The sequence below is a fragment of the Neolamprologus multifasciatus genome, chromosome 6, assembly GCF_963576455.1.
Source record: "Neolamprologus multifasciatus chromosome 6, fNeoMul1.2, whole genome shotgun sequence".
NCBI lineage: Eukaryota > Metazoa > Chordata > Actinopteri > Cichliformes > Cichlidae > Neolamprologus > Neolamprologus multifasciatus.
In genome coordinates this window covers 16,374,784-16,396,558 of record NC_140444.1, presented here as the reverse complement: position 1 = coordinate 16,396,558, position 21,775 = coordinate 16,374,784, and the positions used below count along the sequence as shown (strand labels likewise).

The following is a 21,775-nucleotide window of genomic DNA, read 5'->3' as shown; positions in this document are numbered from 1 at the left end:
ATGCTTTGCCAGACCTATACAGTGACTGTGTTCAGATGTTGTTTGAGGAGCTTTAGGCTCTTTATGTTTCCACTCAAAGCATTCTGTCAGGTACAGATCAGGTAATTGATTGCAGAATAATCCACTTCCTGAAATTTAAAATGTCCTGGGTTGCTTTCACTGTATACTGTATTTAGTTTCATTGTACATTGTCTTTCTAGTAAACTTTGCTACATTTGTCTGAATTTTACCAGCAGTTATATCCCTAAACACAGAATTCATCTTGTGTCTTCTGTGTTTTAGTGACCCAGTGAAAGGCATACATGACCATGCATCACACTGCCTCTAGTGTGTGTTACAGAGTATGTGTCAGATCATGAGGTGTTAAAAGCATACTCCATACTTTACTCTGGTACGGGCAGATCTTAGCTTCCTCTCTTACAGATATTGTTGGATAAATCGCTTTTCATTTTTTGGTTGTTTGTTCTGCAAAATTGCAGATCTAGCATTGCTGTTCAAAAACCTGAGGAGTGGTTTAAATCTTGTAGTGTTTGAAGCCTTCCCTTTATCTCTTTGTGTGTGTTATGTTTACATTCTTGAACATGTTGTTCAGCAGAGGATGAAACTTGTAAAAAAAAAATTCCCATGGAAAGGATCCTGCGATCATCCTCATTGTTGTCTTCCATAAACAATCAGACTTTATTATGTTGCGAAGCTCATGTGAGCTCTTAATTTTTGTACCTGAATTATTTATGTTGTTTCTCCACATTTTCTCCATTATCTTTTTGGTGGTTTTGAGTTCTTTTGTTTTTCTTTTAATTTTTTTACATTCTGAGGATGGCTATTCCACTTGCCTTTTACCTGCCTAATTGATTAAAAAATACAACAAAAATCTCCTTGCCTGTTCATAAACAGCTTTTGAATAAATAGTCCATTTACATTTGACCACTTAAAATAGAACACTAATAAAGTAAATATTAAAGAAATATAATAATATAATCTTTTTTAACCCCTTGAATTAAATCTCAAAGTCCGTAGTTCAGTAACATCATGCCAAGTTCTGCCCAAACATTTCAATACTTTACAGCATTTTATTGCTGACGGAGACTGACCAGTCATTGAGCACAACCTAAATACCAATGAAATGGTCATAAAAGTTTCAGACAGTGTCGAAAATGGGAGAAAGGTGGCCTTAAGTTCTTCAAAAATATAGAGAGGATTCAGTCTGGATGTGTCACTGTTTCAAAGGTTATTGTGTTCCATGTCCCAACAGAATGGAAAAATTTGCATGTTGTCTCCGTGTCTGTGTAGGTCTACTGGGGACTGTTTGTTTGCTACCCAGGGTTTGTGGCATAGGTTAGATTATTTACTTTAAATTATTTAGTTTTATCATAGATATTTTTAGTTTTAGGTTTTTTTAGTTTTTATTATAGATATATTTTTTATTTTATTTTGTAAATCTGTGAGCTAATGCAGATGTTTTTGTCACCGCGTCCCTATGATGGCCTCATAATAGCCCTACAAACTGCTCAAATAGCTTGTAGCCTGCACACACCTGAACAGGATTAAGCGATAGAAACTGGATGGATGATTTCCTGATTGTTCATTTTAATCTGTGCTCGTCTCCATCTGTTTGAAGCATTCGTTTCCAGGAAGCTGACCCATTATGAAAGTCATTTTTAATTTACTGTAGCGATCATCACTCTTTGTAAACTTGGCTAACCCTACAGTGAAAATCCCCTGCGAAGCAGAATTCACATATGTTATTTGTTTGATCATAGACAGTTGATAAACACTTGTGGTCACGAATAGCTGCCTTCTGCGAAAAGAATCCAAAAATCCCAAAACGAACTTGGTGTCACTTTGACAAGATGCTCCTTTTGACAAGAAATATGTCACTTTCACTGACTTTACATATGATCTTCTTTTCTAAAAATGTGTTTCTACATTCAAAGTCACCCTAAACGTGCTGGGTCTGTACCCTAAGACATCTGTTACTCATAGTCGTGGTGCTCACTTTTAGCTCTGAGGTGCTGCTTCACATTTGTAACCACCATTTGGCTTTCAAGGGATTTCCCTGAATGCTGAAGTAAGCTGTAATAGTTTTGCATTACCATTTTGAGGGGGTGGCGATGGGAGCTCTAATGTTAAGAAATGGCATGTCTGATAACATGTTGTAATCTCTATGAGGGTTTAATACTTCTATATGTCCCAGTGGACCCTTTACCACATCCTGTATTTGGACAAATAAGTAGATACAAAGAAATAGCCCTGCCCTGCTTGCCCTCCTACGTCCTCATTGTTGTTCATAATTCATCTGTTTTCATTGTTTTCCTTCCTAGAGTTCATCTTTCAATTGAAACAAATTAGATTGACGTTCAAACACTGCACTCGCAGTTCACTAGCCAGCTCACGATATGGGATAATGATGAATTCTTGCCAGATATCCTCTAATTGTTGTAAAAATGTTCTCATGCTGACATGACTCTGGGAAATCAGCCTGAGGTCTTAACAGCTACATTTCTCAGATGTGAATCACCCCCCAGTTATTTCATCTGGATCCGGTGTGACCAGTAATTTAGCATTCATCGTCTTTATTGATCTGGCAACATAATGGTTTGTTAGGCTGGCACATGAAGAGACCCAGGAGGAGACAGGAAGCAAGAATGTGGTCAGTTCAATCCCCTGCAGCTAACTAAAGCAAACACACTGCGGTAGTGGATGGATGTTTGTCACAGTACTGACCATAATACTAAGTCAGGGGTCTGACTTTGATAACCTTGTGTATTTATATTTTTCAGTTATTTACTATATGGTCTTCCCAATGTAATTATAATCAATCAAAGAAATAAAATAATAATATTTTCATAAATATTTTTTTTAATTATATCATAAGATGGCTATAGACATATCATCATAATAATATATAATAATTTGATTAAAAATTCTCAAAAGTACATTTATTCCTTCTTCCATCTCATAAAAGTTTTATATGCTGTCTTTTTTTTTTATATACCAATAATCAGATATAATCTGCCTCTTTAACTGATGTTCACAGTTAAATGTCTTAAACTAGAATTTCAGCTGAATACAAAGGAGCATTCAGATTTCATCAAATACATGTGTACACATTTTCTAGTACAAAACCTTGCACACATTATTGTGTAGAGCTCACTTATCTAAAGAGTGTTTGAATAAGTAAGTTGATTTTTTTGTTTTTTTGTTTTTTTTAAATAGTCACTAACAAATACAGATGTATTCCTGTTTGTAAGTAACATTTTCATGTGTGTGTCTGAAACATGCTGATTTTGGCTAACGGACATTATTTATTTGCACATCATCTAACCTAATTGTACTCAATTATTGTCCATGTTAATGCAAGCATCCAGCACATTAGCAACATCTGTAAATGACAGAAAATAAGGAAGAGCATATCGAATCAATTTAAGCAACAAATCTGCCAGTCAAAAATAGTCATGGATGTACTAATGTTTGTTAATTTAGGCTTTTTCTGCAGGATGAAAATGGAGTATCAATATTTTACAGTATATTGCATTGTATTTGTGAGGTAAGTTAAAATTTGTTTGTTAACCCTGAATTTTTTATAGTTGAATCAAAGTGATGGAAAACATTGTATCACCACAAATGAGCTTGACCCTTAAAACTTTTTTAAACATTAGTCTACAGAATAGAAAGAAATTTCACTGAAAAGTTTTATTCCTAGACGGAGGCACTTTTAACTAAGAAATGGAACCAAATATTAAATGTGCAGCATTTTATAACAACATTAGAATACGTTTTTCAGCTTGCACATCTTTCTTCCTAATCCAAATACTGTTGTTCCACCAGCTGGCACAAATTATTCTGTTCCCGTATATATGCTTCCATATAAACAATCTGTACTATTTGTTCTATCAATAGGATGCAGACCCGCCTTCCTCTACCTCTAAATGACCTCCCACCATGCATGATAAATTGTACAGCCAGTTCAGAAAGGCATCTAAGGCTGTATTCTTCCTTTGTGACTCACCTCCAGTCATTGCTTTTTCATCTCGCTTCAGTGTGTCCGGTCATTTTCTGTGCCTTCTCTTGACTGATCTTGTAATGATGTGTTGGCAAGTAAAGAACGATGTAGTACCGCCAGAACTAACCACTACAAAAACATAAATCGGCAGTATTCGGGGTGCAGAAATTCCAGTAAATTTGAACAGTTACCAGCAGTCAACTAGTTAAAATTGCTTAAAGATGGAAATTTCAAGACCTGTTGGAAAAATATCCTCAGTTACTTGTGATCTGTGCCAGTTGAATTTAATTTGGGATTTTTATTATTTTGGCAGGATTAAATATAATGACTTGTTGGCATTTTTAAACCTCAACTTTAAGGAAATGGTGGATGGCTTTTATGGCTTGTTTTTGACTGTGAGGATGAGAAGACTGTTGAGTTTCCCTGTTGTTAGTTTCTGCAAAGCCACTTGTATCGCTCCCAAAGAAGAAGGCTCATAATTTCCTGTCATTGTGACTTGACCCAGTAGGAAGACAGCCAGAGTGCAGAGATCTGGGTGACAGACCATCAAGAAAAAACCCCACACACAGCCTGTGGAAATAGCTGGCAGTAATGACTGTAAAGGTTGCAATAGCCTGATGACAAAGCACTCTGTTTCTTAACTTTGTGATGAAATAAAAAGGTTCTGCAATGCTCCAGGCAGTCCTTCCAACTAGGTGAGCTTATTACACACTAAATAATTTCAAAGCTTTAACTCTGAGCCAGGTTATTGATGTTTATATTTCAGAACACGGGCTCTGCAATTAAAGTCTTAGCATGTTAATGTTTATTTTTTTGGTGGATTGCTCTGAAAGGAGCCATTGCCACATCTGGTGAGCAGAGGAAAGGCTAATGGATTTTGCTGAGTCAGAGTGATTGGAATTTGCCTGGACTGAAATCTTCACCATATGGTGAAACTGGAGCACTGCACAAGTGCTGCAAGCCTGCGTCTGGTAAAATCACTTCCTGAGTGTGAAAGTAATGCTTTTGTAGTCCATTCTTGTGGTAACATGATGACTTTTATTGGAGTACAGTTGAGGAAATACGTATGTTTTAACATTAATCCCTCCTGACATGAATTAAGGCAGCATTTGATGGTTATGATGAGGTCCAGTTTGCTTCAGCGTTATCAAAAAAGTCTGTTTAACATCACACGGCAACACTTTTCCACAAAGAATTCGTAGGACAAAAGGAAAATTTGTCAGTGCCATTTACAAACAATATTAGCTTTGTGCTTTGAAATGGTCTCTGCTTATAATACACTATTCGTATTCTTGTCATGGCCTGCTCTGCTACATAGCAGTATTTAATCTTAAATTCACCGCAGTGTAGCTGTTGCTTCAATAGTCACCAATACTAAAACTGTAAAAATAAGTGAATACTGTTGTTTGAGTAACAGTCTACGCAAACTGTGGATGAAAACGTGCACGTTAATTATCTCTTCAGCAGCTAGTGGAGCTTTGCTTTCAAGGTGCTGGAAAGCTGAAGTTTTATTTAAACGCCAAATGACGCTGACCTTAATGTTCACTCCATTCCTCTGACCCTTACTACCGGTTTTAGGATGAGGTAACTGAACAGCCTGTAATTAGACTGTTATTCATCACTATGCGGGCATCAGTGATCGCCTGCAGTACCGTGCCAGGCCCAGACAGCGGCAGTGTTTGTCAGCCGTGCACCCACTGGCCCTCTGGCATGTTGGGATGCTGGGCTCGTAGTTTGGCTGGCTGCTACACACCGGCCTGTGGCGACCTGTCTGGCTACTCTGCCTACCTGTTTCTCTCCTACTTGTCTGCCGTTATCTGTCTTCTTACCGGTTTGGTAACCTCTTACTGACAGCCCGTCTTGTCTTTTTGACAGACTACTCTCTTAGCTGTCTCCATGGACGTCTGCCGTCCAGTTGCAATTTTTTTGCCTTTCCTCCTGCCTGTCAGTATTGCTGCAGAGGCTGCCCGGCTGTCACTCTTTCCTCCTTGCTGCTCTTCTTTTGTCTGTCTATCTGCCCTGCCGCCTGTCTGGTTGTCTGGCTTCCCAACCGAGGGATGTCTGGAAAGGTGCTGGATAACAAGCACCCTGCAGACCGACCACTCACTAGAACAGAGGCGTGGAGGGAGGGTGAGAGAAAGAGAAGGGGTAGGAGGTGGCTGTGACAGATGAAAGGAGAGATAAATGGAGAAAAAGGAGGAGATGAGTCGGGAGGGAGCACATAGAGTTAAAGAGAGTGTGGAGAGCAATCCTGAGAGGCAGAGAATGAGTGAGCACATGAAGATAGACAAGCGTTAAGGAGGAACAGAGGTAGATGACGAAGGCAGGGTGAAGCAGATGGAAGGTGGGAAAGCAGAGCGCAGTGAGTGAAAGCAGTAGTGAGTCGAGGGATCGGGAGAAAGACAGACAAGGCATGCTGCTTATTAAGAGGCTTACACACCACGGCAGTTCTGTTATTGAATTAGTGTGCGAGATGTACTGTTAGTCTGAAGAGCAGAACTGTGACTCTATGGGGATTTTACATGCACAAAAACACACATCCTAGCACTCCATGTCTCTCACATTTTCTCTCACACTCTCTTTTACACATGCACACCCACACAGGCAGTTATCTAGTGTCAGACTCCTGTGCCTCTGCACACAGGCGTTGTGATGAGGCTTGCATCTGAATTACAGATGAGACCATCTAATGTAAAGTGCTGTAGTCAGAGACTCATTTGTATACATAACTTTGACTGTAGTTAGGCCCAGGGTGTCTTGATGGGATTGTCTTTCTATATAATGCTGTGGTCAAATGCCCTGCTTAAAACCTCTGAACAAATAAACAGGGATACAGGGCATCATCTGTGTAGGATTCAATTAATCAATAACATTTTTTCTGTCAAGAAAATGTATTCAACAAGCAAAAATAATCAAAATATTCTGCTTTCCTACATTTTATAGAAATATACCTTTTATAGAGGAATTTTTGGACCGTCTTCAATGAAGGTCCTCAGTTTTTGTTTACTGAGGTTTCATTTACTTCAGACCATCTGGCCAAAGGACCAGTGAGCTTATGCAATAGCAGGGTGTCCATTGTCCATTCCTCCATCCATCTGTTCCTATACAGTTTACAAGAATTGCTTGTCCTTAATCTTAAGTGCGTTGGACCAGTGAAATTTTCCTTGTCTGTCAATGTAAAGAAGCCCACACTGTCCTGTAGTTTAAAAAAAAATTAATTCACTGAACATCCCCTTTAAAAAAAAAAACAGACATCTCTCTAGTTGATAGGTTCCTCTTTTTCTCCATTTAATTGTTTACCGATTACTTAATTACTTTGGTGTAGTCTCAATGGCCATGGGGGAAGTCTTTATCAGTAGAAAAAGTTGAAAAACTTACAGCTAAAACTCCAACAGTGGGGCAGATTAGAGCCTTGCTGGGCCTATTCTGTCAACTTTGTCTTATGTTCGACCCCCCTGTCTTACAATAACCTGCAAATTGCGTTAAGTCTTGACCCAGATGCGCTACTGCTTCATTGACATTCTGGTTGTTTATAAAAAAAAAAAAAAAACACCTTTTTTTGGTTATTTTGTTTTTTGGCAGATAAATGACTACCGCCCAGTAGCACTCACCCCCATCATCACAAAGTACTTAGAGCAGCTGGTCCTAGCACACTTCAAATCCTGTCTCCCCCCCCACCCTGGACCCCCACCAATTCGCATACCGCCAGAACAGGAGCACAGAGGATGCAGTCTCCATCGCACTGTACTCTGTCCTCTCACACCTGGACAACAACAACACCTACGTCAGAATGCTGTTTATAGACTTCAGTTCAGCATTCAATACAATCAACCCCTCACAACTCATCAGGAAACAGACAGACCTGTGCATCAGTTCCCTCATATGCAAATGGTTACTGGACTTCCTGACCAACTGCCCCCAACATGTCCGGCTGGATAACCACTGCTCATCTACAATCACAATGAACACTGGTGTACCACAAGGCTGTGTGATGAGCCCTTTCCTCTACTCCCTCTTCACCCACGACTGCAGACCTGCTGGTGGTTCTAACACCATCATTACGTTTGCAGATTACACCACGGTGAATGGCCTCATCAGTGACAACGATGAGGCTGCCTACAGAGAGGAGGTGGATCATCTGGCTGAGTGGTGCGACACAAACAGCCTGCTGCTTAACACCGAGAAGACCAAGTAGCTCATTGTGGACTACAGGAGGAATGCTGACCCACATCCACCCATCTACATTAAGGGGACGGCTGTGGAGCGTGTGAGCAGCTTCAAGTTCCTGGAAGTTCACATCTCCAGGGATCTCATCTGGACGACCAACTGCTCCAAGCTGGTCAAGAAGGCTCACCAGCGCCTCTTGTTCTTGAGGACTGAGGAAGAACCACCTGTCCTCAGACATCCTGGTGAACTTCTATTGCTGCACCATCGAGAGCATCCTGACCAACTCTATAACAGTCTGGTACGGGAACTGCTCTGCCTCGGACCAGAAGGCGTTGCAGAGGGTTGTGAAAACTGCCCAACGCATCGCCAGAGCACCACTTCCTGCCATAAAGGACATCTACAGGAAGCAGTGTCTGAAAAGGGCTGGGAAAATCATCAAAGACCCTAGTCACCCATCACATGGACTCTTCACCCTCCTGCCCTCTGGGAGGCGCTGCAGGAGCCTGCGGACTAAGACCACCAGGTACCGGAACAGCTTCTTCCCCACAGCTGTCAGACTCCTGAACTCTGCCTCCTGACATCTGACCCACACAAACCCACAGCCACCTACACACACAATGGACAACTGTACCCTCATACACACAATAATAACACGGACTGAACCACCACTCACAACCACTAGTACTTTATATAGCCTCTGTAGAAATTATCCACATATCTCACTTATCTTAACTGCACTACTGTATAATTCTGTGTAAATAATCATTCTGTACAATACGATAATTTTTAAATCTACAGCTGTTTATAACCTGCAAAGTTCACATTTCTGTATAGCTGTATATCTCAGATTTCTGTATAGTTTTTTTTATTTCATATTCTGTATAGTTTTTCATATTTATATCCTGTACATAGCTTGTACTCACTACAGCCTGTACATACTCATAGTTATAGCTTATTCATATTCATAACATATAGATATATTTGTAATATAGCTATATCATGGCTAAAGTACTTCTGGATGGAAATGCAAACTGCATTTTGTTGCCTTGATACTGTGACATGTGCAATGACAATAAAGTGAATTCTATTCTATTCTATTCTATAAATTACTATTTAAAAAATAAAGTAGAGAAGAGACAATTCAATTCAATTTTATTTATACAGCGCCAAATCACAACAACTGTCGCCTCAAGGTGCTTTGTACTGTACAATAGATCCTACAATAGTACATACAGAGAAAAACCCAACAATCACATGACCCCCTATGTGCAAGCACTTTGGCGAAAGTGGGAAAGAAAAACTCCCTTTTAACAGGAAGAAACCTCAGGCAGAACCAGGCTCAGGGAAGGGCAGCCATCTGCTGCGACCGGTTGGGGTGAAGGAAGATAGGATAAAACGAGTAGGAGGAGCAGGATTTTGGATGCAACCCAATTCTGGATTTAACAGGGAGCTGATGAAGAGAAGCCAATATAGGAGAAATATGCTCTCTCTTTCTAGTCCCTGTCAGTACTCTTGCTGTAGCATTTTGGATTAACTGAAGGCTTTTCAGGGAGGTTTTAGGACATCCTGATAATAATGAATTACAGTAGTCCAGCCTAGAAGTAATAAATAATACATCAACTAGTATTTCAGCATCACTCTGGGGCAGGATGCTTCTAATTTTAGAGAGATTTCGCAGTGGCAGTTCTACATATTTGCTTAATATGTGCATTGAAGGACACATCCAGGTCAAAAATGACTCCAAGGTTCCTCACAGTGTTACCGGAGGCAAAGGTAAAGCCATCCAGAGTAAGAGTCTGGTTAGATACCATATTTCTAAGATTTTCTGGGCCAAGTACAATAACCTCATTTTTATCTGAATTTAGAAGCACAAGGTTAGAGGTCATCCAGGTATTTATGGTTTTAAGACATTCCTGCAGTTTAACTATTTGGTGTGTGTTATCTGGTTTCATGGATAGAGTTGGGTGTCATCTGCATAGCAGTGAAAATGTATACTATGTCTTCTGATGATACTGCCTAAGGGAAGCATGTATAATGTAAACCAAATTGGTCCAAGCACGGAACCCTGTGGAACTCCATAATTAACTTCAGCATGTGAAGAAGACTCTCCATTTACAAACTGGACAAATTGGACTCTATTAGATGGATATGATACAAACCACTGCAGCACAGTACCTGTAATGCACACAGCATGCTCTAATCATTCTAATAGAATATTATGGTCAACAGTCAGTATCAAACGCTGCACTGAGGTCTATCAGGGCAAGCACAGAGATGAGTCCACTGTCAGAGGCCATAAGAAGATCATTTGTAACCTTCACTAAAGCTGCGTCTGTGCTGTGATGAGCTCTGAAACCTGACTGAAACTCTTAAAAATTAAATTTCATTTGTGAGGAAACACCCTTCAACCATCTTATGAGTGTTAATGTTAAATACTTTGTCCACTAGAAAGCACTCTACAACTTTTGTGTTGGCAGCGTATTTGGAATGCCCCAAACATGAAAACGTGGTCCAAAACAGATTTTGCCAGAAAATAAACGAGTAATGCACGACAACAGAAAAATTATTATTTTTAGACTTTCAGAGCACACAAAAAATGTGTGGCATATGTTTTTATCTTTTGTGATTTGAAAAATACAGATCCACTGATACAGAAGCTTTTTACTTCACCAAATATCGGTGTTGGCCTTTAAAATTCTATATCGGTCAGGTTTTGCTTATGACTAAGGAAAAGAGGTTAGCTGCGGGTCACTGACCGGTCTTTCGGATCAGTTGCACAATGACTGCCAGCAATTTTCCTCTACTAGTCAGGGATTACTCATTTCTCATGAGTTGCTGACTGTTGCTTGGTGGTCACCAGCTGATGTCTAGACCTGTGGGACTGGGCCCTAAGCTAGTAATTTCATGATGTTAAATTATGTTATTTTATTTAGCATGTTATGCCAGTGAATTTGCCTAATTAATTTAAAAATCAGAGTCTTTTATTTCTGAGTGTACAGTAGATGTATGTACAAAAACAGGTGGTGTTTTTCATTGAAATTTCTCACAGATATTTAAACTGAACTCCCTCTGCCTTTCAGTGGAGTGATCACTCAAAGTCTTAGCCTACATGCTATTTGCTGAGCTTGTAATTTTATGTGTGTGTGTGCGTGCATCGATGAGAGAACTGGAAAGGAGGGGAGCAGCAGGGGGATTTTGTATCACCGTCTACGTGTCTTTGATCATCAGGGAAGAACCCAAAGTCTTCATTTTCTACATTGCTCTGTGAAGCAGTAAGAGGAGTTGCAACTAGCTAGCTTGCACCTCCCACACCCATTTCTACAATACACAGACTCTGTGCATCATACATCACACAGGAATCTGCCCTTTTAAAGATGAATTACATGCACTTTCCTGTTTCTGCCTCTCCCTTCTTCTAATGCACACACTCACAGGAACAGGCTAATACATGATCAGGGCCAAGGTTCTTCAACTTTTCTGCCATCCATTCAGAAAAATAACCCCTTTTTTTTTAGTTTCACCCATCTTACTCCCTCGTCTGTCTCAGGCCATGTGTTCTCTTTCCATGCCTTTTGTAGCTGTGGTTATTGGAGCCATCTTTGCAGCTGTATCCACAGTCATAACCAACTTTCCGAAGGGGAAGGCCCATCAGACAGCACATAACAAAGGAATGTGACCTCACTGTCACAGCTGATAGAGTTATCTGTGGCCTTGTGTGTTGCAGTGGCTGGTGGTGAATTTCAGCTGTTTGCGACTTTATTAGATTTCAGGTAGTCTTTCAATACAAGCTTGGTATACTGTGGAGGTTCTCACATTGATCCCTCCCCATGAGCTACAGTGTAATATATTTCTTTACTCTTGGGCTAAAGTCAAATACTGTGTGGCAGTGTCATGATGGCTACGAAAATGCTTTTATATTGATATGAGAGGCCACATCCTTCATTTGTGCAGGAGCTACAGGATTCCCATGGATCCCTTTGAAGTTTTAAGAAGTATTAAAGTTTATTTCTTTAGAAAAAACAAAACTAAAATTGAGTATAACTTTAGTGCAGGCAGGCTGTAAAGTCAGTCTCAGTCCCTTAAAATCAACTATCTTAGTGCCAGGTGATGGATCAGCTGATGCCCTTTTATACACCCATTTGGCAAATATTATGCAGTGCACACTATTTAACATGCTTCAGCCTGCCGGCAATTGCTCTCCATCTGCAAGCTGCTTTGAGGCCCACCTCCACCCCAGCTCCTCCTCTCTTTGCTATCGGATGATTTGCTATCTGAATTCTTTGCTGGGGTCTTGCTGCTGTGCTCTCTGCCTCTGCCAATCCATGTATCCACATGAAAATATGGAAAGGTGTGAGAGACTCCTCAAATATCTGCAAATTAATCATGTTTTTTGTCTTTAGTGGCCCAACTGAAGCGAATCAATCGTCTTAAATAGTATATGTTACTTTATGGATTTTGGGTTACATTTGATTTCACATAGCATGTTATGTACACTGTCATAAACAAAAGAGAGCAAAGGAAGCTTGCAAGAATGGGAAATACAAACCTAATGGCACATGACTCCAAGATGTAATATACCAGGAACAGCTCGAGACAACTTCCAAGATGTGCCAAAAGAACGTGGGCTTTTCACTGACTGCTACACTGAGGACTGAAGTATTGGGGGTTCTGCAAATGAGAAGTCTGCACAAGTCAACGGGCATCCTTCACACACTTTTCAAGGCAATGTTTCCTGCCTTAGAACATGTAAGACTTTCCCTGTGACAGAGCTAAAAGACAATGCATTAGGTCTGAAATTGTTTGTCTGTTGTAAAGTAATAGTTGTTCTTAGTTTTAGTCTTTAAATGATTAGATTTAATTTTTGAAAAAAGTATATAGCACATATTGAAAGCAGCCGGTTGTTGAGGTGGTCTGGGCATCTGATTAGGATGCCTCCTGGGCGAAGTGTTCTGAGCACGTCTCTCTCTCGGCCTGCCTGGGGAGGTGGAGGAGGTGGCCGGGGAAGGGAGGAGTGGGCTTCTCTGCTTAGGCTGCTGCCCTTGTGACCCAGCTCTGGATAAGCAGTAGAAAAATGGGTGGACAGATGTATAGCGCTTGCTACTTTTGCTACTACTTTGAATTAAAACAGTGGCTGTTGGCACGCCATGCATGCAAGTTTTAAGTCTGACTTGGTCACTTCTTTCAGGATCATACACATAGGAGTGTAAAGATGTGATCGCGGTTTTATGGTTTATCAAGTCTGTCACTTATGTCTCTTTATGAAGCAATCAGGAAAGTAATTTTGAAGTTAAAGTCCTAATATGGATTCATATGTCATTTTAGCAACATATATTATTGTGCGCTCTCAAGAAATTACTTGTAGTTTCGGCTTGGTGTCCATTAACGTTGTCAAGTGAGGCTTATGTATGACGTTTATATATCTCCTTAAGACAAGCCCCAAAGTTTCCATGTTTCTTCCTTTAGCTCCAGATGCATGATGTCATCATTTTCCAGTTCTGAGGCACATTAAAAAGTGCTTGCATTATATCCGGCTCTAAAAGTACCAGGTCTTAAAGGGTTAACATACATGCACAACTCTCTAAAGGCTCACTTTGGTTAATCAAAACCATTCTTTCATTATGTGCTGTATAAATCACTTTGTAGCCGTCTGTCAGCAGAGTATACAAAGAGGAATAGGATCCCCCACATAGTAATTAATGTGGATATGGTTTGACATAAACCCCTGTCAAAGATCTCTCTTAACACTGATGGAAAACAGAGCTGTCTGCCTCGGAATTTTTGGCACAGCGTGAGCAGAAAAGTGGGCATCTTGTGGAACAACACCTCTGTGCCTGTGGCATTGTAACCTGGCACCAGCTGCAGAGAGATGGCAGCAGGATGGCAGTGTAGCAGGCAGACAAACAGAGGGAGCGGGCACTGTATCCAGGACAAGCAAGGTCGCCGCCAGGTTGATTGAGTGCTTGTAGGCGTAGGTGACCTCCTTCGCTTCCCCTTAGTGGCAGAAGACAGGAGAATGAGGGGAGGATGAAGCAGGAGAGGAGAGGAGGGAGCTAAGATTTTGTATTGCTGCTGTCTGTCCCACTTTCACCCTCCCCTCTCTCACACTCTCTCTTTCTCTCACCATCTCTGTCCCTGTTGTCACACAGACACACTCTTTATTCCCATACACTTACATATTTACACACTACAACGGAGTATTCTCCCATACACACTTTTCAAGGCATTCACACATACAGCGTTCATGCTCGTTGTACTTTGGTGTGTCTGCCACACCACATATAAACACACTGGACCTTGACCGTGTTCATTGCATAGCATCGAAGCGACGCCCTATAATTTAGAGCTTATGTTAAGTTAATCTGTTACTTTCTCTTTATGTGTGCCACTGCATTCAATGCAGCCAACTGCAGCTTTTATAAAAGCCATATTATTGTGCATTAGCGCAGCCGTGGTTGGCACACAGCATTGATCATTTGACAATCGCTTTGACAGACGAGCAGGTTAGTGAGTCAGCGGGCATGCACACACGTCCGTGTGTGTCAAATGGATCTGCCACTGAAATGTAACAGACAGGCTTAAAACCTGGCCGTCATATGCAAACCTGAAAGCACAGCGGGGCTGAGAAGTCTAGAGCAGAGAGGAAGTGGAGGTGGGAGATGGAGATTTAAAGTAATAGTTTAGGAGATATGCTAATTGGCCCCTACAGCTACACCTGTAGGGTAAATATAAAGAAACAGGTTGCAGCCTATTAGCTCAGCTACACCTCTGTATATATTGTTATAATGGTGGTGCTCTTATTAAATATGGCCAAAGTTTTAAATATTGAGGTTAGAGTATGTACAGGTAATTGCCGTGAGCCAAAAGCTTAGGCTTCAGACTGCTCTAAACACTCCTTTTTGAACAGTTTTTTTGAGTGGGATGGGATAAACTTAATATATCAGGAACACACCTCTTACTGTGTACAGAGCTCCATTCACCTGCAGTTCAACCTTGTGTTTCCGAGGGGCAGCCAATGATAAGAATGCTGACTTAGAGGGGAAGGGGGAGTGGAGCTAAAATGTCTTGTTTCTAGAAGAGTCCAAGAATATGAATATGGTGCTGAAGCATAGTAGGTCCCCTTTAAAGACCTGAAACAACTTGTCCGAAAGTAACATATTCTCGGCTGTGGTGCAGTTAAATTTCACCAGTTTCCCTGAAACCTCACTGTAAAAATGAGACTAGATCTAAGTGATCATCATCTCATGGTTGAAGCTTCTTATTGGGTTTAAAGACGTCAGTAGCATCAAAGCTACCATTTATTCCATGGCAGTAAAGCAAATTGGTATATCTGCCCAAGTTTTTCCTTAAACAGAGCAGCAGTTGTTCACAATGTTTTTTTGTTTTTGCGTTGAGTTCTTTACACCCCCCCCCCCCCCCAACCGCCCAGATTCTTTCTTCATTTAACATTTGAATCCTTAGTTGTCTGTCTTTGTGCCTTTGCTAAGGTATGTGTCTCTTCCGTCCATTCCCCTTTTCCACCGTTTTCTCCAGTGTTTGTTCCTTCAGTCTCTAGAATAAGCTTTTTAAAATTCCCCGTACTCCTCAACGGCCTCCAATACCGTTTAAATGTGTTTTGCGTGTTTTCTCTCCTCATGCACGGCTTCCCATTTTCATTCAGCTGCAAATTGGTCTGTGCAGGGCTTTAGTCGCCTGCTGGATACAAGGACTTTTCCCCTCTATCACACATCCACACAACACCTCACTCCAGGCTGTGTTTTTAGTGCCACGATAGGTGTGCATGCTTTGTCTGGAATTGAGACTTCCGGATGTTTCTAACAGGTGGCCTTCGACACTTTGTATCAGAGTCTGGTGAGATGCGAGGCTGGGATGATGTGTGCGTATATGTATGTGTGCTGGAACTGAGCCCTGTATCCTCTGGGGGGGTCATCAGGGTCACTTACTGTAAACAGATCTTCGTGGGCATCAGCAAATCCGCTGGCTGGAGCGTGTGCTCTTTACCATTCTGTAATTTTCTATTTCACATACACACAAACACATACAAGGCAGGCAGGCAAATAAACACGCCCACTCATGCATTCACACATATTTCTTATCTGCTGGACAGAGGCTTTAGTCGCTCTCTCTGTGCACACTGTCACAGAGTCTCTCTCTCTCCCTCTCTTTCGCTACCCCTTTCCCTGACAGCGGGGCCTCCCGCTTGCTTTACCGTTTCCAGGAAGCGGGTAAAACCAGTCTTGAGTTTCCCTCCCCACCGTTCCAAGCTTCCAGGTGGAGAAAATAGACTCTGCAGTCGCCCTTGTCCAAATCTGTCCCCACGTTGGAGTGGAAAACAAACAGTAGAGCTGCCTGAAAGGTCCAAGGGGACATGCGAACCTGCCGGTTATTTTAACAGAGCCCAAGACGAGAAATAAAGGGTTACACTTTTGAAGCGCCGCTGCATTTCTCGCGGTTGACCTTCTCTCGCTGTTTTCATTCATTTATCATTTCTTCAACTTGTTGCTTGTCGCCAGAAAAATAACAATAAGCTTGCCACTCTGACAAGCTTCCACTCGCAGCTGGTCCGGAGATGCAAAACTCTCTGATGGTTTCGTTATTTTTCAACATTTCCATTTGCTGAGTGTAACTCCTCATGTTGTAAACTGTTTTTTTTTTTTTTCTTTTAATGAAGCATGTAAGGATTCCTAGAAGGAGAGGCGTGGCTTTTTGCTTCATAGAATCCATCAATCATGTGGCAGTTTTGTCGATTTCCTCTTCCTTTCTTACAAATAGCTGCACTCCTGACCCACAATAGCTGTAAGTAGCATGCAGTAAATACATTTACGGCACTTAAATGACGTACTTTACCAACATTGTCCAGCATTTTAAAAAGACAACTGTCATAACCGCAACACAAAACTATATATTTTAGGGACTGATAATTAATGGTTGTCACACACCCAATCACCTCTCCTCTCACTGCAAGACTGAAGCAACTTGATTATAACCTCTCTTTTTTTCCCATAGATGAAGGGTTTTATTCCACGTTTTCTCATCGCTTTTAAGGTTACATTGAAAGTATTTTTGTCTTACTGCCAGGCAAAGAAAACAACAATTTCTACAAAAGTCCTTCTAAACTTCCCACACAACAGCTTTCTACCACTTTGGCAGGTCTCTCAGTGAGCAGAGTTTTGGCTCGTCTCCCATTTGTGTGATAGTTGTTTGCTGAGTTTCAGGAAGGCTCACTTTGCCAGCAGGCCTGAAACAATAGAGCACGGTTTTCTCAGCTTGTTGCTGCTCGGTGTAGGCCTTCGACTGCAAGAGCAAGAGGGAAACTCCAGACTTGCCACCTCCTGCTTCTCCTCCTCCCCCTTCTTCTTCTTCGTCTCCTTCTTCTTCTTCTTCTCCTCCTCCTCCTGTTTCCCCTCCCTTTCTCCCCCTCTGTGATGACTCAGAGAAATGTGCTTGGCTTTGCTCCTGTTGCCAGAGTGCAAACCAAGGTTCGATGAAAACGGAGTGAAATCGACAGAGGATTCCTTTACAAGAATTTGGCTGCACTGCGGCCTTAAGCTTTGTCAGATGTATCGAGTTCGATAAGTGCAATAAAAGGAGAAAGATCTGTTGAACGCAGACCAAATGGATTCATGTTTCATAACTTATTCATACATGTTTGTGTGCTGTGCTGTTGTGCTGGAAGCGGCTGCAGGCATCCAGTTGCTGCCAAGCACAGTTAGAAAAATCATAGCACTTTTAATCCTGTGAGTTCTCCAGGAGACAAAAAAAATACTGATATAATTTAAGTCAGGCTAATGTATCCTGTCAGTTTTTACTGTAACAGACCGAAACTGAAATCCTTTCTGACACTGGTGTTTTTAAAATATCTGTTTCCTTTTCCTTTTGTAAAAGGACCTTTGGCTTGAAAAAACACACTGAGGAAAGTGATTTCAGATCAATTATGATTGACTATAGGATAGTAAGTGTTACTAAAATAGGTGGTATTTTTTAAAAGAGCTGTTATCTTATTTTTCTGTACGCTTTCTTGACTTTATCCTTATTTTAAATCATTTTGATTTCCAGTTTTATCGTTTGAGTGGTTTGCAGGACACGTGGAAGAAGGCTGTTTCAAACAGTCACCCTTTGTGTGTGTGTGTGTGTGTGTGTGTGTGTGTTTAAAAGCCAGGATTCTTTTGAAGCTATTAAAAGGTTGCAGAAACCAAATAACAGAGTGCAGAATTTCCCTCACACATTTTATTCTCTTAAAAAAATTAATTGCTGACTAAAAAATTGTAAGCAGGATTGTTTAGACTGGTTAAATTAACGGTCTGGTATTCGGGGAATGATTTTGAAATAGAAATAGAAATTTGTGTTCATTTTGTAATATATTAAGGTCTACTGTAAAATTACATTTTAAAATGACAGCAAAATAACATTTAAATCATTTCAGGGACGTTTTTATGGGTCTTCTTTTCTCCTGTAAAATACATTTATATATTATTAAAGTGTTTTTTATAAACCTGATCTGACACATGTTCACATCACAGGTTCATAACTAACAACATCAAATTCTCACATTAGCAATATAACTTATTTATTATTACTTATTCCTTTTTGTGTGTTTGTACAAAATTATTATATTATTTATATTACAAATAAAATGTATAGTAACAGCTAGAATGCTGATTATCAGTCTCAACTTTTTAATATATTTAAAAAATTGTATTTATACATATGTAAAGCAGACCCTTTCTCATCAGTTCTCGTCAATGTGAAATCTTAGCTTATCTAAGCTGCCTATTTTACAACAAATAATGTGTTTGTTTTAAATATATTACGTATATTATATTGTAAGATTTTTACAAACAACTACAGATAATAAATGTATGTTCTTAGACTATTATGTAGGAAGAATATTCATATTTAAAATCATAATAGTTAAAGAAAAAAGTGTCTGTCGGGCTGGTAAGTATTTAAACAAATAATTTGAAGACTTTTTTTCCAGCGAATGACTCACAAATAGTTTTCCGGATGACTTTTTATTCTTGTTGTTTCTTGTCCGACCACTTTGCTTCTTCACTGAAGTTTTACATGCCATGGCTAATCTGCAGTTCTGCATCCTTAAAATGGCAGCTTTGCGATTTCTGTCCAGTCGGCCTTCCAGATTTATCTTTCCATGCCAATGGAGCTCAACAACAGTGTGCTGAAACTAGTGTGAAGGTATATATATTGAACACTTGGCTGTCCGTAGCTTTTTTCTCGATTTGTTTAATTTTTATTTACTTTTTGCAGAAGTATTTGTCACTGACCTCTATTATTTTCCTCCTACCTTCTTAAATTTCTCCGCTGTTATTCTCCATTTGAAAATTCAGCACACATTTGCCTTTCACAAAAGTAATTTGTAGATTATTTCTGTTTTGGCTGTCTTTGTCCTTCTTTATCTTTAAGTCTGTTTTTCTTTATAGTTAATATTTCTTTCTTTATTTGTCACTCACCTCTGTGAGGAAGAGATCTCACACAACACATCCAAAGTCCCCTGACAGTTCCTGTCAGGAATATCAATGCGTTGTCACAAACATCCCTGTTGGGAGGGCCTGATATTATTCAACTTTGTGAATAAGAAATTTGGACCAAAACCCCAAGGCAGATGGTTAAACGTGACAATAATAACACATCAGATTTTCTTGGCAGTCCTTTATACTGTGTTAGATTAAACTGTTGGCGCTCATACATTCGGCCAAATACAATAGTTGCTCCAAAGCTAGCACTGTAGAGGGGTCCCCCAGGGTTTGTATGTTGGCCTTGTGCAGTTTCTTCTCTGGAACAGCATCTGCTTTGTTCACTTCTCTGAAGTAGCATCCCTCAGATCACATATCTCACCACTATACTGATCTTAATAGCTTGAGCCTGCGGCCCTCTGATACACACAAACACCCGCAGAGACACTATCACAGAAGCTCAGTTGGTCACTCTCTCACGAAGGGCACACAGACACAGATTATCGAATAGGTTGTGCAACACCGGTGATAAATCTGTTGAAAGAAATGGCCTACTGTAAAGGAAAGAGCGAGATCTCCCAGCTAGGGTGCTGGATAAATGTGTGTACGTGACAAAGAGAATAAGTTGCTGAGTTAGGTGTTTACTTAGCACCCTATTTACTTTACGATTACACACAAGAGTACAGCATCCATACAGTAAGTCTGTATGTCTGTGAATGTGTACTCCAGTACATGTGGGTGTTCTGCAGGAATCGATCCTTTACGATACACCGATTATACGCTGAATTGACTTGGTTTATTTGTTATTTGTATGCTTAGAACTGTTCTGTATGTGTGCATGTGTGTGCAAGTATTAATGTATGTGTGTGCCTGCACAGGGAGAGAGGTTTTACATGGTCAGAGGTGTTGCTGCTAGAAGTCTACGGCTGTGCTGGAGAGCCAGATTGTGTGAGTGTAGTGTATGCGGGTGGTCACATGTGTGTTTGTGTGTGTATGCATTACATGGAGAGAAGCTGAGTGACAGGTTTTTGGTTTTTTTGAAGCCTGCCACTGAGACTAGCATCAAACACCACCTCAACTCTTTGCCCTTCTCTAATCTCACACACATACACACAGTGTGCTCAAACTCACACATGTGTACACACACACACACTCCTGTTACAGCTCAGACTCCCTTTTACGTCCCTGAGAGCTAGACTGGGATCTTTTAAATACAAGAATAAAAATAACAACAACAAAAAAGATCCGACACTCCTTCTGCAGGTATTTTACTCTCTCTTCACAGCAGTCAGTTCATCTGTCTGATGCATCTGTTCAACAAAGGAGACACACACACACACACACACAGAGAGAGGGTGGTTTGTCAGTTATCTGATGTAATCTGTTGTACAATGTTGGGCAATAATTATTTGATCATTTGTAAGTTTGCTCAATTAGAAAGAATGAACAGTCTCTAATTTGTAAGGTATTTGCATTTTAATGGAGAGAGACAGAATATCAACAAAGAAGCACACAGTTACATAAAAGTTAGAAATTGATGTGCATTTTATTGTGTGAAAATATATTTGATCTCCTACAAACCAACAAAGACTCTGGATCAGATTCAGTTTCTTCCCGTCCAACTTCTCCACCACCATGGGCAAGGCCAAAGAGTGGCCAAAGGACGTCAGGGACAAAACCGTAGACCTGCACAAGGTTTGAATGGGATACAAGATCATCAGAAAGCAGCTTGGCCAGATGGTGACAGCCATTGGTGCGATTATTTGGAAATGGAAGAAATATAAAACAACCATCAATCACCCTCAATCTGGAGATCCATTTAAGATTGTACAGGACAACGTCACCACATTGAGCCAATGGACCATAAAATCTTGGAAAAGAACTTCCTTTCTGGGTGGGGGGTGGGTCTTTCAGTATCACAATGACCCAAAACATGTAATCAAGGCAACAAAGGAGTGGCTTGAAGCACATTAAGCTACAGACCTCAATCCTATAAAAAATCACCAAAATGGCGCCTGAGATGTGTGCAAACCTGGTATCCAACTACAAGAAACTTCTTACCGCTGTGCTTGCCAGCTAGAGTTTCTCCACCAAGTACTAAGTCATGTTTTGCTTGCGGATCAAGTACTTCAATTTA

At 40.5% G+C, this 21,775-nt stretch overlaps 1 protein-coding gene across 2 annotated transcripts in view; it reads right to left on the bottom strand.

Annotated features, from left to right (window-relative positions):
* Positions 1-619: 619 nt before the first annotated feature.
* The window catches only part of utp6 (UTP6 small subunit processome component), a 75,514-nt gene continuing 54,358 nt past the window's right edge, over positions 620-21,775 (bottom strand). For both annotated transcript variants that reach the window (XR_014874559.1, XR_014874562.1), the window contains one exon: positions 620-21,324. The gene's annotated coding sequence lies outside the window, so the exon portion shown is untranslated. The remainder of the gene's footprint in view (positions 21,325-21,775) is intronic.